This window comes from Citrus clementina, unplaced genomic scaffold, assembly GCF_000493195.1.
Source record: "Citrus clementina cultivar Clemenules unplaced genomic scaffold, Citrus_clementina_v1.0 scaffold_5, whole genome shotgun sequence".
NCBI classification, from domain to species: Eukaryota; Viridiplantae; Streptophyta; class Magnoliopsida; order Sapindales; family Rutaceae; genus Citrus; species Citrus x clementina.
In genome coordinates this window covers 22,609,568-22,625,262 of record NW_006262201.1, presented here as the reverse complement: position 1 = coordinate 22,625,262, position 15,695 = coordinate 22,609,568, and positions in this window count along the sequence as shown.

Genomic DNA, 15,695 nt, shown 5'->3' with positions numbered 1-15,695 from the left:
GTGAAGCAGCCGTGCCGTAAGATTATTTTACCGATATGACGGATTAGTAATCAGTAAACCTCTCTCAATAAAACAACATAAAAAAGCATTCTTCCTTAGAATTAATTTTCTACTCTACCTTCCTCTTACTGGAGTTCATTCTCCAGAGAACTCCGTTTAAAATTATAATGGATTCCTTCCAATTTCCTTATTTTATAATCTCATTGGAAATCATATAAAGACAAGTCCTATTTGATATAGCTATTTGTGCAAGTATCTTACGATTAAGAACCAACTGCGCCTTATACAGATTGTATATTAATCTACTATAACTATAGGATACCTGATTTCCGCGAATTACTGCATTTATTCGGGTGATCCACAAACGACGAAAATCTCTTTTTTCCTATCTCTATCGCGATGAGCCGAAACCAAAGCTCTTATTTTCTGTTGAGTAATTGTTCGGCTAAGTCGTGAATGAGCCCCGCGAAAGCTTGATACAAATAAACGCATTTTTGTTCTACGTCTCCGAGCTATATATCCTCGTCTAATTCTGGTCATTGAATAAATGAAACTTTGATGAATAACTAATTGATTTCCTTTCTTTCAGTTATTCTTTTCCCCTTTCCTAGTCTATTAATAACAAAACGGACTCTTCCAATTTATAAAATCAAAATTCCAATGGCTTTTGCTACTCTAACCTTCCCGACCACGCTTTTACCTTTTGTCGAGGCATTGGAAAGAAAATAGTAAAAAAAAAAACGAAAGTAGTAAATAGATAAAGAAATTGTGGGTTCCGTCGTCTCTATGATTACTTCTTAAACGGTGAGGCCCTCTCTATACACCGGAGCCACTTCCTTCATTTAATCAATTCTATTGGTAACTTGTACAGTTACCACTCTTCGGCTCTACCCATGAATTTTATAGTAATAGGTCTTTCATAACGAGATAGACCTTATACAGTAACGGTATTTAATTATGAAGATTGGTGGGGTAGCTGACCTTGTTAGTCCGTTCTTGCAGAGTAGAAAGATAATCTTTCTGCTTTTTTATAGTATTTCCCCCGCTTAATGGATAACTATTTGTTACCAATGGGGAATTCTTTCTCACCTTAAATTAATTGCAAATTGAGGTGGTGGAATTGCGCCAGTGGAAACCATAAATTTCATACACAATAGAAAGATATGATAGATCGATCTTTTTTTAGATAGTGAATGGAGTTCTTCTTCTTCTATTCTATCCGATTCACAGGTACTGATCATTGATACTTAAAAAAGGGTTTCTTTCTTTTGGTTTGTCTCAGCCCATGATTGAAACGAGTCGCACATACACCCTTGTACATGTTCCTCGGCGCTGAGGACATCCCCGCAGAGCGGGGGATTTGGTAACATTTCTGATTGGCTGTCTTGGGTTTCTAATAAGTTGTTTAATAGTTGGCATGCTGAATTATCCATTATGGGCTGGTTTAGATCGATCCTAACCGGATGATTATGAATTTCTTCTGTTTAATAGAATATTAAACCCTTAAGAAGTGACTGCTATGTTTTATCCAACCGCTACAAGATCAACAAGGCCATGAGCTTGGGCTTCTGTTGCTGACATAAAAGTATCCCTTTCCATGTCTTCGGATACAACCCATAAGGGCTTGCCCGATCTTTGTACATAAACCATTGTAAGGATTTCGCGCAGTCTCAGTAGTTCTTCCGTATCCAGGATAAATTCTCCCGTTTGTGCCCCATAAAAGCGCCAATAGGTTGATGGATCATGACCCTGATGATATATTATAACATAATAAAAGGTTCCTCTATCTCGCTCATTATGAGCTGCCTTTTTTGTTTTTGAATAAAAACAAAACAAACACCGAAATACGGAAACACCCATATGGCTCGCCAATGGAATTTGCTTTTTACCCTTCATCAACAAGGATAAAAAGGGGGTTCTATTATACCCAGATGGGTAAATGACCCAATTACCACCCTTCTTTTTTTTTGAGGAGTTCAAAAATACTATGATGGCTCCGTTGCTTTATATATTTATTTCTTTTGTGATTCAGCAATCCCAAAGTTTCTTTTTTTTTTTTCAATCAAAATAAAAAAAGAAATAAATCAAAAATAATCTTCTTTTTTTTATTTTCGTACTCTTTCATACCATAAATCTTGTGAATTGTTAATTGTTAAGAACCTTCCGGTGTGAAAAAGGTGTGTGGCGCTGCAATAGGCCTCCGATAGGTAAGATAAACTCGGAATACCCCTTCTTTATCTCATACTACTGCTTCGATACATAATCAAATATTTTGAAAAAAAAACACTAACAATTTTCATATCGAATTCGAAGTGCCATGCTATTATTACTTAATATTAAGAATTCATATGGCGAAGGCATAGTCTTCTTTTTTCTCTCAAATAAAAAACTCATTGGCGCCAAGCGTGAGGGAATGCTAGACGTTTGGTACTTGCTCCGGCGGCCAGGAGAAAAGACCCCATGGAGGCGGCCAATCCCATGCATATGTCTGTACATCGGGTCGCACAAATTGCATAGTATCATAAATTGCTATCCCGGGTATTACCCATCCGCCAGGAGAGTTGATAAATAAATACAAATCCTTGGTCTCGTTCTCTATACTGAGATATACCATAATACCAATAAGTTGATTCGAGATATCGCTCTCAACCATTGACCTAAAAAAGTAATCTTTCTCGATAAAGTCGGTTGATTAGGATAAAACAGTATCCCTTCGGAGCCGTACAGGCATCTTTGATGCATACGGTTCAACAAAACTTGCGAAAAACGAATCAATGTGTAGCTCCTAGCCCCTTTCCTTTCTTTTTTCCTCGCTTCTATCGAGGGGCTTTTCTTCCGGTTTTCAAGAACGCTGAGTTTAGCCGGTTTCCTAGACCTATAATATTCTAATATAAAAAAGAATTCACTAAACTTATCGAACTAACTTTTCATTGATGTATTTTTCATCGAGATCCGATCCAAAAATCACGATGCCATTTTCTTGTTCCTGAATTGAATGGGCTTCTTCCATTTTTTTAGGTTTAGGCTCTACTCCGAGTAAGGATTCGCCCGATTTTGATTTGCACATATAGGACAAATGCCCCCAATACCACGTCTCTTTTTTGCTATGACTTACCCCTTTTTTAATTCATTTCTTTCATGTCTTCCGCCAAATATTTGACATATTCATCATATTTAGCATTCCGTTGATTAACGTTTGAGATCGCTTTTCGAATAAAGGAATCGTTTATGATATAAGTAATAATCATAGATATATTACCAATTGGGTTTTCTAAACGGAGCCTGGATACCTCATTTTATTGGTCCAGCCAAGACGACCATAAAATTGATTTCTTGCTAATATTAATCTGGATGCTTCCTCACGAAATAGATCTAATTGCACTTCATTGCATTTCACGCTACAAATTTTTGATAATTCAATCAATTTTATGGGCGAAACAGAGGATATCTCGATCGGGGGAGAGAACGGGGAAATCCCATATGACCCAATAGATCTGACAAGTCGCACTATATGTCAACCCAAGATGGATGCTTGTCCCCGGGACTTCGATAAGGTACTTTTGGAACACCAATAGGCATAAAATGAAAGAAAAAAGAATTAAGTACTCTAGTTCACTTTGATGTGGAAGCGTAATAATGGGCTTCTTGTCTTAATACTAGTGGCCGTTATCTTAGTTTATACATAGATTGACGAAGTTCATAAAATAAAGGAAAATTCTTACGAATAAGTCTTTTGAATGATGACCAAATATGGATACATTCGCTCATAGAAAAGGGAATCAACCCCCATTGCGTATTGGTACTTATCGAGTATAGAATAGATCTGCTTCTCTTTTTTCCTACGAACCGAACTCTTCCATTATTACTAAAAGAATAGAACAAATATTAATATTAATCCCTTTTTCGAGATAATCCCCTGAAAAAAGGGGTACATAGCATAGTTTTTTTCAATGCAATAAAGTTACATAGTGTCTATTTTTTATTAATAAAGGGGTAGTCCCATGGGTTTGCCTTGGTATCGTGTTCATACCGTCGTATTGAATGATCCCGGTCGTTTGATTGCTGTCCATATAATGCATACAGCCCTGGTTGCGGGTTGGGCCGGTTCAATGGCTCTATATGAATTAGCTGTTTTTGATCCCTCCGATCCAGTTCTTGATCCAATGTGGAGACAAGGCATGTTCGTTATACCCTTCATGACTCGTTTAGGAATAACCGATTCATGGGGTGGTTGGAGTATTACAGGGGGGACAGTAACGAATCCGGGTATTTGGAGTTACGAAGGTGTAGCGGGGGCACATATTGTGTTTTCCGGATTGTGCTTCTTGGCAGCTATCTGGCATTGGGTGTATTGGGATCTAGCAATATTTGTTGATGACCGTACAGGAAACGTTCTTTGGATTTGCCTAAAATCTTTGGAATTCATTTATTTCTCTCAGGAGTGGCTTGCTTTGGTTTTGGGACATTTCATGTAACAGGATTGTATGGTCCTGGAATATGGGTGTCTGATCCGTATGGACTAACTGGAAAGGTACAATCTATAAATCCAGCATGGGGTGTGGAAGGTTTTGATCCTTTTGTTCCAGGAGGATAGCCTCTCATCATATTGCGGCAGGGACATTGGGCATATTAGCAGGCTTATTCCATCTCAGCGTCCGCCCGCCACAACGCTTATACAAAGGATTACGTATGGGCAATATTGAAACCGTTCTTTCCAGCAGCATCGCTGCTGTCTTTTTTGCAGCGTTTGTTGTTGCTGGAACTATGTGGTATGGGTCAGCAACTACCCCCATCGAATTATTTGGTCCCACCCGTTATCAATGGGATCAGGGATACTTCAGCAAGAAATATATCGAAGAGTCAGTGCTGGACTAGCCGAAATCAAAGTTTATCAGAAGCTTGGTCTAAAATTCCTGAAAAATTAGCTTTTTATGATTACATCGGAATAATCCTGCGAAAGGGGGATTATTCAGAGCGGGTTCATGGATAACGGGGATGGAATAGCTGTCGGGTGGTTAGGACACCCTATATTTAGAGATAAAGAAGGGCGTGAACTTTTTGTACGTCGTATGCCTACTTTTTTTGAACATTTCCAGTTGTTTTGGTAGACGGAGATGGAATTGTTAGAGCCGACGTTCCTTTTCGAAGGGCAGAATCGAAGTATAGTGTCGAACAAGTAGGTGTAACCGTTGAGTTCTATGGTGGCGAGCTGAATGGCGTGAGTTATAGTGATCCTGCTACTGTGAAAAATATGCTAGACGTGCTCAATTGGGTGAAATTTTTGAATTAGATCGTGCTACTTTGAATCCGATGGTGTTTTTCGTAGCAGCCCAAGGGGCTGGTTTACGTTTGGACACGCTTCATTTGCTCTGCTTTTCTTCTTCGGACACATTTGGCATGGTGCTAGAACCTTGTTCAGAGATGTTTTTGCTGGTATTGACCCGGATTTGGACGCTCAAGTGGAATTTGGAGTATTCCAAAAACTTGGAGATCCAACTACAAGAAGACAAGTAGTCTGATGCAGCATTGCTCTACTATTTTAGTTTCTCGCTTCTGCTTCTATTTTCGATTTGTGCTTTTTATTTAAAATAAGGTATAAGGTACTGGAGAAATATGGATTTAAATCGCCGCCCTTTTTGATTCTTTTTTTCTTTAATCCGGGGGATGATCCCAATAAACAGGTATGGAAGCTATAATTGGAAACCACGATCGAATTTATGGAAGCATTGGTTTATACATTCCTCTTAGTCTCGACTCTAGGGATCATTTTTTTCGCTATCTTTTTTCGAGAACCGCCTAAAGTTCCAACTAAAAAAACAAAATGATTTTTTTTTTATCTCAATGAAGTAATGGGCCTCCCAATATCGGGAGGCCCGTTACTTCTACTTCAACTAGTCCCCGTGTTCCTCGAATGGATCTCTTAGTTGTTGAGAGGGTTGCCCAAAAGCAGTATATAAGGCGTACCCAGTAAAACTTACAAGTAACCCAGATATAGAGATGGCGACTAGGGTTGCTGTTTCCATTATTATAGAATTTCAAGACCACACTGGATCCATGATAAGATCGTTTATTTACACGGAATGGTATACAAAGTCAACAGATCTCAATCAATACAAAATAGGATTTATGGCTACACAAACAGTTGAGGGTAGTTCTAGAGCTCGTCCAAAAGAACTTCTGCAGGGGGCTTGTTGAAACCCTTGAATTCGGAATATGGTAAAGTAGCTCCTGGATGGGGAACTACTCCTTTGATGGGAGTCGCAATGGCTTTATTTGCGGTATTCCTATCTATTATTTTGGAGATTTATAATTCGTCCGTTTTACTGGACGGAATTTCACTGAATTAGAATGAAATTTACAGAATCACAAAATACTACCTTTTAATAAGCATTTAGGTATCGGATTTTGATTTTAGTTGATTGGTAGTTCGACCGCGAATTTTTTATTTCTGTATTTCCGGAATATGAGTGTGCGACTTGTTCGAATTGATCCTATTGATAGTACAGAGCATAGATCTGTCGTCTGATCGAGATGGCTTTACTCCGTCGGATATTCATTCGAGTATCTGGAGCACGGAATATATGAAATAGATCACGAAGTATTCGAACTATGATTCATACTTAATATTCAGACCCCTTGGCCGGATTCAAAAAATTTTCCAAAGACAAAATTTGCAATTGCAAGATTTTTCTTCTTTCAATTCCCCATTTCTGCTTTTATTTTACTCAAGCACAAACTTGAATAAATGATGATCCAAGGATTCTTACTCATGGAATCTTTGGACTTAGTTTGAAGGTTTTATTGAATCATCGTGGTTCTAGTATGAATCTGAGGTTTCAATTGATTCATAGGGTCTTAACAAGAAAATTCCTATCAATAATAAAGAAACAAAAGTCAAGCTGCATTACATACAACTCAAAATAACAAATCAAAGAAAATGAAATAGGTAAATAGAAGATTCAAGAGGCCTGTAACGATCAACATAAAGATAAGCGCGTCGACTTGATTTTTTGGCATTCTAATTATAACCACAAGAAAAGCTTTCTTATTTTGATTCTTTCGTATTTTTAGATAAGATTGAATCAAAAAATTAAGAAGTTTCCAATTTTATATTCCATACCAGTATTGGGGTGGTTTTGTTGAGCCGTACGAGATAAAATTCTCATATACGGTTCTCAGAGGGGAGTTCTCTTGGTTTACCTATCTCAATAAAGTCTACGATTGGTTCGAAGAACGTCTCGAGATTCAGGCGATGCAGATGATATAACTAGTAAATACGTTCCTCCTCATGTCAACATATTTTATTGTCTGGGAGGAATTACGCTCACTTGTTTTTTAGTACAAGTAGCTACAGGGTTGCTATGACTTTTTACTACCGCCCGACCGTTACTGAGGCTTTTGCCTCTGTTCAATACATAATGACGGAAGTTAACTTCGGGTGGTTAATTCGATCGGTTCATCGATGGTCGGCAAGTATGATGGTCCTAATGACAATCCTGCACGTATTTCGCGTGTATCTCACCGGGGGTTTAAAAAACCCCGCGAATTGACTTGGGTTACAGGTGTGGTTCTGGCTGTATTGACCGCATCTTTTGGTGTAACAGGTTATTCTTTACCTTGGGACCAAATTGGATATTGGGCAGTAAAAATTGTAACAGGCGTGCCCGAAGCAATTCCGGTAATAGGATCGCCTTTGGTAGAGTTATTACGCGGAAGTGCTAGTGTGGGACAGTCCACTTTGACTCGTTTTTATAGTTTACACACTTTTGTATTACCTCTTCTTACTGCCGTATTTATGTTAATGCATTTCCTAATGATACGTAAACAAGGTATTTCTGGCCCTTTATAAAATTATACAAAATCTAGATTATAGCGATTTGTAATCAACCCTTTATCTTATTGCTTGGGGGAGGAACAATAATATTTCATTGCTACAATATGGATTATTGACAAAGAATAAGACATGGAGTTGGAAATTTCCCCTCAACTCCATAATATTGGACTTTTTATTTGACATGAATGAAATGAATAGTTGACGGGAATTCTCCGAAGAGAAAATGGATTATGGGAGTGTGTGACTTGAACTATTGATTGGGCCGTGCAGAAATATGTCTTTAATCTGCTACATTGGAATTCGCGACCAAATGTGTCTTTGTTCCAACCGGCACCCCATAGAGAGGATAGGTTGGTTCGATTGAAAAGAATCTTTTCTATGATCAGCCCCAAGCATGCCGCGCATGAGCAGGCTCCGTAAGATCCAGTAGAATAAGCGATGTGGCATAATCTAGATTATGTTTAGCTAGATTCTAGATTACTTACTTAATAGTATGGAAATGCATTCATTTCTTCTGCACCGATCCCGATTTATGATACTATCGGAGTGAAACAAGGGGTCTAAAGAAGAGCAGCGGCTATACTATATTAGTAACAAGTAAATCCTTTGTACGCGAAAAAGAAAAATATCAGCTCAATTTTTTTTTTGTTGTTTTTGGATAAGGGTGAATCACAAGGGCTGAGACGACCCAGAAAGCTCTTGATCATGATCAATTTTGTAAGCCTACTTGGGTATGGAGCATACACCTGTAAGAACCGAATTCCTTGCAATTGATAGTTGCAACTTCGTAAAACGGAATCCGGTAATTTTACATATAGAATCATCCCGATATGCGTAAAATATAGATTTTCGAAAATCTATATTTCTTTTTTTATCTATTTCTTTTTTTATATGTATCCTTTTAGTTTGGTTGATTCTTGCTCGAGCCGGATGATGAAAAATTATCATGTCCGGTTCTTTGGGGGGATGGATCTATAAGAATTCGCCTATCCCAATAACAAAAAAACCTGACTTGAATGATCCTGTATTAAGGGCTAAGTTGGCTAAGGGTATGGGTCATAATTATTATGGAGAACCCGCATGGCCCAACGATCTTTTATATATTTTTCCAGTAGTAATTCTAGGTACTATTGCATGTACCGTAGGCTTAGCGGTTCTAGAACCATCAATGATTGGTGAACCCGCGGATCCATTTGCAACTCCTTTGGAAATCTTACCCGAATGGTATTTCTTTCCCGTATTCAAATACTTCGTACAGTACCCAATAAGCTGTTGGGTGTTCTTTTAATGGTTTCAGTACCTACGGGATTATTAACAGTACCTTTTTGGAAAATGTTAATAAATTCCAAAATCCATTTCGCCGTCCCGTAGCGACAACCGTCTTTTTGATTGGTACCGCAGTGGCCTTGTGCTTGGGTATTGGAGCAACATTACCTATTGAAAAATCCCTAACTTTAGGTCTTTTTTAAATTGATTCAATTGTAAAATATCATGACGTGTGTATCTAGGGAGTAGTCACTTCAAAGTCAAAGTGAATTCTCCCTAGATACTTCTATTCAATTTAATTCCGGTCTGAATATATAGACGGGTCTAAAGGTGCAAAGCCATTTCAATTTTCGCGTTTTTTTTTTTTTTTTTTCTAAAGAATAGAAAAATTGCACTAAATTCAATTGATTTAAATTTTTTTTTTTTCGGTAAATCAATTGTGAAATGCTTTTCTATTTCTTTTCTAGAATACTCATTATCTGCTTTACATCCTCTATGCGAAAGTGTTCAATTTTCATAAGGTCTTCTTGACGCGTATTCAAAAGGTCGAATAATGTATGTATATTGGACTTTTGAGACAATTATAGATCCTGGGAGACATTTCTGATTGGTCAATAAAAATCGATTTCAATGCGATTTCTTTTTTCTTTTTCGTTAGTTTAGCCAATCTATCATGAAAAGTAAAAAAGGGTAAAGTAACCTTGTATTGATTGTTCTCTAAAGGTAAGTTTTCGTCTTCTGCCTGGAGAAAGGGAATAAATAAATCAATCAAACTCCGGGAGGCTTCACGAAGTGCTTCTTTAGGAGTTAAACTTCCGTTTGTCCATATTTCTAGAAAAAGGATCTCTTGTTTTTCATTGCCATTCCCATAAGACTGAATACTATGATTCGCATTTCGAACAGGCATGAATACAGCATCGATAGGATAACAATTTCCGTCTTGAAAGGTATTTGGCGTTTTTATATTATATCCTCGACTCCTCTCGATTTGTAATCCAATAGACAAATCAATTAGGCTAGCTATGTGCTATGTGCTGCGTATTATCAACGATTTCCACAGAAGGCGGCAAGAGGATTTACATATCCCGGGCCTTTGACACAAATAAGCGCGTCACAAGTTCCATAAAGATTACTTCTCAATACAATATCTTTCAAATTCATTAAAATTTCATGTACCGATTCTTGAATACCCACTATGGTAGAATATTCGTGTGGGATTTTCTCAGATTTTGCGCGTGTAATACATGTTCCTTCTATTTCTCCAAGCAAAACTCTTCGCATCGCAATGCCTATTGTGTCGGCTTGACCTTTCATAAGTGGAGACAAAATAAAGCGCCCATAATAAAGACGCTTACTGTCTGCTCTTGATTCACACACTTCCACTGCAGTGTCCGAGTAGATACTTTTACTTTCTCTCGAACCATAGTAATATTATTTGTCAGATCATTGAGTCATTTATTTCTCTTGAAATCTCTTCAATGTTTATTTCTACACCCGTCTTTTTTTAGGGGGTCTGCAACCATTGTGTGGCATAGGGGTTACATCCCGTACGAAATTTAAAAGGATACCGCTTCTACGAATAGCTCGTAATGCCGCATCTCTTCCGAGACCAGGACCCTTTATCATGACTTCTGCTCGTTGCATACCTTGATCCGCTACTGCTCGAATAGCATTTCCTGCTGCGGTTTGAGCAGCAAAAGGCGTACCTCTTCTTGTACCCCTGAATCCACAAGTACCGGCCGAGGACCAAGAAATTACCCGACCCCGGACATCTGTAACAGTCACAATGGTGTTGTTGAAACTTGCTGAACATGAATAACGCCCTTTGGTATTCGACGTCCACTTTTACGTGAACCGATCCGTCCCGGCCTACGTGAACCACTTCGTGGTGGAGATTTTGCCATATTTGATCATTTCATAAATATAAGTCAGAGATATATGGATATATCCATTTCATGTCAAAACCGATCTTTTATGTTGATTTGTTCATCGGTTACTTTCTAAACTTTTCGAAAGATTATCCTTGTCTTTGTTTATGTCTCGGGTTGGAACAAATTACTATAATCCGTCCCCTCCTGCGGATCAGTCGACATTTTTCACAAATTTTACGAACTGAAGCCCTTATTTTCATAATTGTTATTCCTTAAATGAATTTCGAATCTACTTATTGGAAGTTGGAAGAAAATAAGTTTCTTGAAATTTTTGAACCGCGATTTGTATCCCCCTGAAAGGAATGTTGAAAAATCACCTAATCACTCAAATCCTTTTGTGTAGTCTATATATTATTATTATATCCTCCAGTTGAATCTGAATCATAACGACTTCCTTCAATTTTGCCTCTAGCCACCGGGAGTAGATGTAGAAAAACGGGTCGCATCCCTCCTGAAACATAATCTAGAATCTTACTTCGCTCTCTAAACTATCTAAAAGAACCCGGAGCATACCTTTGGTAAGTTATTCGGTAATTAAACCTCGAGGAATCCTCCCCTTTTTTTTTTTCTCACAACATAAAAGTAAGCTCCAAATACAATTCGGATAGCAGAATAATTACCATATATAACACAAAATTTCTCCACCGATTCTTTCCAGTCGAGCCGCTCGGTCTGTCATTATACCCCGAGAAGTAGAGAGAATTACAATCCCCATCCCATCTAAAATTCTAGGAATTCGTCGATAGTTAAAATAGATTCGTAGACCGGGTCGACTGATTCGTTTTAAATTTAAAATGGGTCTATACGGCCCTTTCCTATTCCTTCGATGTCGTAGGGTTAAAACCAAAAACTCTTTTTTGTTTTCCACGAGTTTCCTTGCGTTTTCGATAAAACCCTCTCGCAAAAGGATTTTAACAACGTTTTCGGTGATGTTAGTAGATGCTATTCGAACCGTTCCCTTTCTATTCATGTCAGCATTTCGTATAGAAGTTATTATGTCAGCAATAGTGTCCTTGCCCATGATAAACTGAAAATTTTGTTGCTTCCAAATTTTGATATAATCAACATGTTCTTTTTTTTATGAAAATTATTAAAAGTATATGCGTGAGACATACTCTACTAAATTTTGATTTATCTATTTTATTTTCTTTCATACTATCACTATATCGCGGTCCCCTCTTATAATACTTCAGGTGCTAATGAAACTATTTTAGTAAAATTCAACTGTCTCAATTCCCGGGCGATCGCACCAAAAACTCGAGTTCCCTTTGGATTTCCTTCGTGATCAATGACAACTGCAGCATTGTCATCGTACCGTATTATCATACCGTTATCACGTCTGAGTTCTTTACAAGTACGTACAATACAGCTCTGATCACTTCTGATCTTTCTAGAGGCGTATTGGGTACTGCTTCCTTGATCACAGCAACAATAACGTCACCAATATGAGCATATCTACGATTACTGGCTCCTATGATTCGAATACACATCAATTCTCGGGCACCGCTATTGTCTGCTACATTCAAATGGGTTTGAGGTTGAATCATATCGTTTTTTGAGTCCGTTTTTTTAATGTTTAATTTAAAGTAAAGCACTGAAAGGACGAAGTAAAAAGTAAAAAAAAAAAGAAAAAAAAAAAAAAAAAGACCCGCATTTTTTATACCCAAGATTTATTTCCTTTGTTTCGACATTCCTATCCCGAAATAATGAATTGAGTTCTTATAGGCATTTTGGACGCCGCTATTGAAATAGCCTTTCGAGCTATATTTCAGCTACTCCACTCATTTCATAAAGTATTCTACCCGGTTTAACGACGGCTACCCAATATTCGGGGGATCCTTTACCGGACCCCATACGGGTTTCCGTGGGTCTTAGTGTAACTGGTTTGTCTGGAAAGATACGTACCCATATTTTTCCACCGCGCCGTACATTTCGTGTCATTGCGCGGCGCCCCGCTTCGATTTGTCTAGATGTGATCCAAGCGGGTTCAAGTGCTTGAAGAGCATATCTGCCGAAACAAATATGATTACCTCGATAAGATATCCCTTTCATTCTTCCTCTATGTTGTTTACGGAATCTTGTTCTTTTGGGGTTATAATTGATGGTTCTTTCTCAATGCCATCTCTACTACAGAACTGGACATGAGAGTTTCTTCTCATCCAGCTCCTCGCGAATGAAAGGACTAAAAACGATTTTATCAAGATATAGGGGAATTTAATGAATAATATACTGAAGCATAGGATTTTTTGAAAGTTCATCTAATTAATCTATTCTAAATTTGTATATCATGTTTAGATATAGAATTGAAACATTTATGTTCTATTTATAGATAATCTCAATGTCTTTTTTTTTTTATCGTTATAACAAATCTTTATTTTGTTTTGCCCTTTACCATATCGGATCGATCAAAATGAATCAATCCAATAAAATCAAAAAATAAACCTTTCGCGGGCGAATATTTACTCTTTCAATATCTATTTCAGTTGTAGGGTTAGTTCATGACCTCTACGAATAAAAGAATAGTTTAGTTCCTGGGTTCGTTTCGCCATCCCACCCAATAAATCATTAAGATTCATTTCCAATAGAATCTTCTTTTTCTTTATTCACGGGTTCCGTCGTTCCCATTGCTTCTCGATTAATGGTTAGGTCTGAATTCTCCAACGGAGCCCTTAATGAAATTTTTTCTTAAGTCAATTTTCTCAGTTTTTATTGGCTCGGGGCTCTTGATTTTTTTTGTTCCATGAGCGGATTCATCTAGTTAGGGATGAATCAGTATTGATGCTATATTACACTGTTTTTTATGAGATGACTTACAGACCTTACATATTGGAATCTTATATCATTGATATTTTCTTTCTCTCTTTCTCTCATCCTTCCATTTATCCGCATGCTTTTCGATTTTCTTTCACAACTTCGAACTTCACAACCTACAATCAGATTGGGTTTTTATGTTATGCAAATTTCAGTTGCTACAACGATATGACCACTATATTATATCTTGACTGGTTCAAGCTTTCAAATTTTTATTGAAGATGTTCTACCGAATACAAAGACTTGAGAGCTCTTATATAGAGCCTCTAAAAGTAAAAGATAAGACATGACCCTTATCTTTGACAAAAAAAACATAAAGAAAAAGTAAAAAGCATACTACAAAAAAAATCAATCGAATTTTTATTCAACCCTATAGAATTGCGGAATTTCTCATTTTTGTTTTGATTCTCGGAAAGCTTCTGTAGCCATGTGAAAAGCCGGGAGCTTTATGGAGTGAAGGGATATCTAGATGGGGATGTCTCCTGTCTCTTTTTCATACTACTTTCGAGCTTTGGATATCTGTCGGTAGAGCAGATAGTCTTCGTTAAGCTCATCCTTTTCTGCAGTGGTTGTGGCCGGCTGAGAGATTGGCTCAGTAGAGAAACTCTGAGAATCTTGAGTTGGGAGTAGGGAGTGGAAGTCTTCCCAAGGGTCTTGAGCATCTTGAAAAAGGATATTTGTGTAGTCAGGGCGTTCTTCTCGGACGAGAATACCCTTTGGACTAGAGCTAGATCCTGGAGCGTTTTCACTAGATCTTGGTAAAAAATCAAGAGAGTGAGATGGTCCTATGGATGTGTGACAAATGTCTGTTGGAACTGGTTGGACATTGTTGAGTTCTAGAAGATATGTTTTGAGTGGGAATGGATATGGAAATGTTTTCCATTCATATGCCTGGTCTTGTGTCCAATAGTCTCTAGTGACTGGGTGCTGAAAATATGGTCTGTGAATGATGAAAACTGAGGTAAAAGATCTACTTCTTGGTCAAGGGAGAGATGGTGCATGATCAGGAGTTGGGATATACCTGAGGGTAGGTTGGACAAGAAGAACTAGTTTAATGGCATACAGGACTATAAGACACCAAACATACCATAATTCATCTTTCGAAATGGTAAGAGATGGATTGAGAGTGAATCCTGTAAGAAACACGTGTTCTAAGTGAAGGGACAAAAAACAGAGTGGTTGGGTTCTGTAGACATTCATGAAGTACCTGAAAAGGAATTTTCTAGCAAAGTCTTGGATTTGGAAGGTTGAACTGAAGGAGAGATTGAGGGGAAAAGTCTTTTGGGTTAAGGCTTTAAAAGGAAGAGAACGATTCATTGCTATTATGGGAATGGTATGGATGGAGGTGATGAGGGTAGGTTTATTTATAGATGGACGGGTGAGAAAATCAAGAATCAGATTTTTATCACCTTTGATATGCTGAACTGTAAAGTCATACTTGGCAAACCAGACTTTTAAACTGAGTAATTACTTGTCTGGAAGCAATTTGTTCTTGAAGTCAAGGATCTTTGGGAAAGAGGAGTTATCCATCATAATAAGGAAATTGTGACTAATTAGATGGAATTCAAATTTCTTCATTCCATACTTGACTGCTAAAATCTCCTTGTAAATGACATGATAATTTTTCTCTGCATGCTTGAATTGTCCACTTGCATGAGCACAATAGGACTCTGTTTCTCCAATTTTTTCTAAAAGAATAGCACTCCAATATTCATCACTGGCGTCGGTCTGGAGAATTCTTTGTCCTGTTGTGGGAATCTTTAGTGGTGGTGGTGACTGAGAAATCTTTTTGAGCTGTTTGATAGCTATTGTCTGTTTAGGACCACATGGTGGGGGTTGTTTCTTTAGCATGC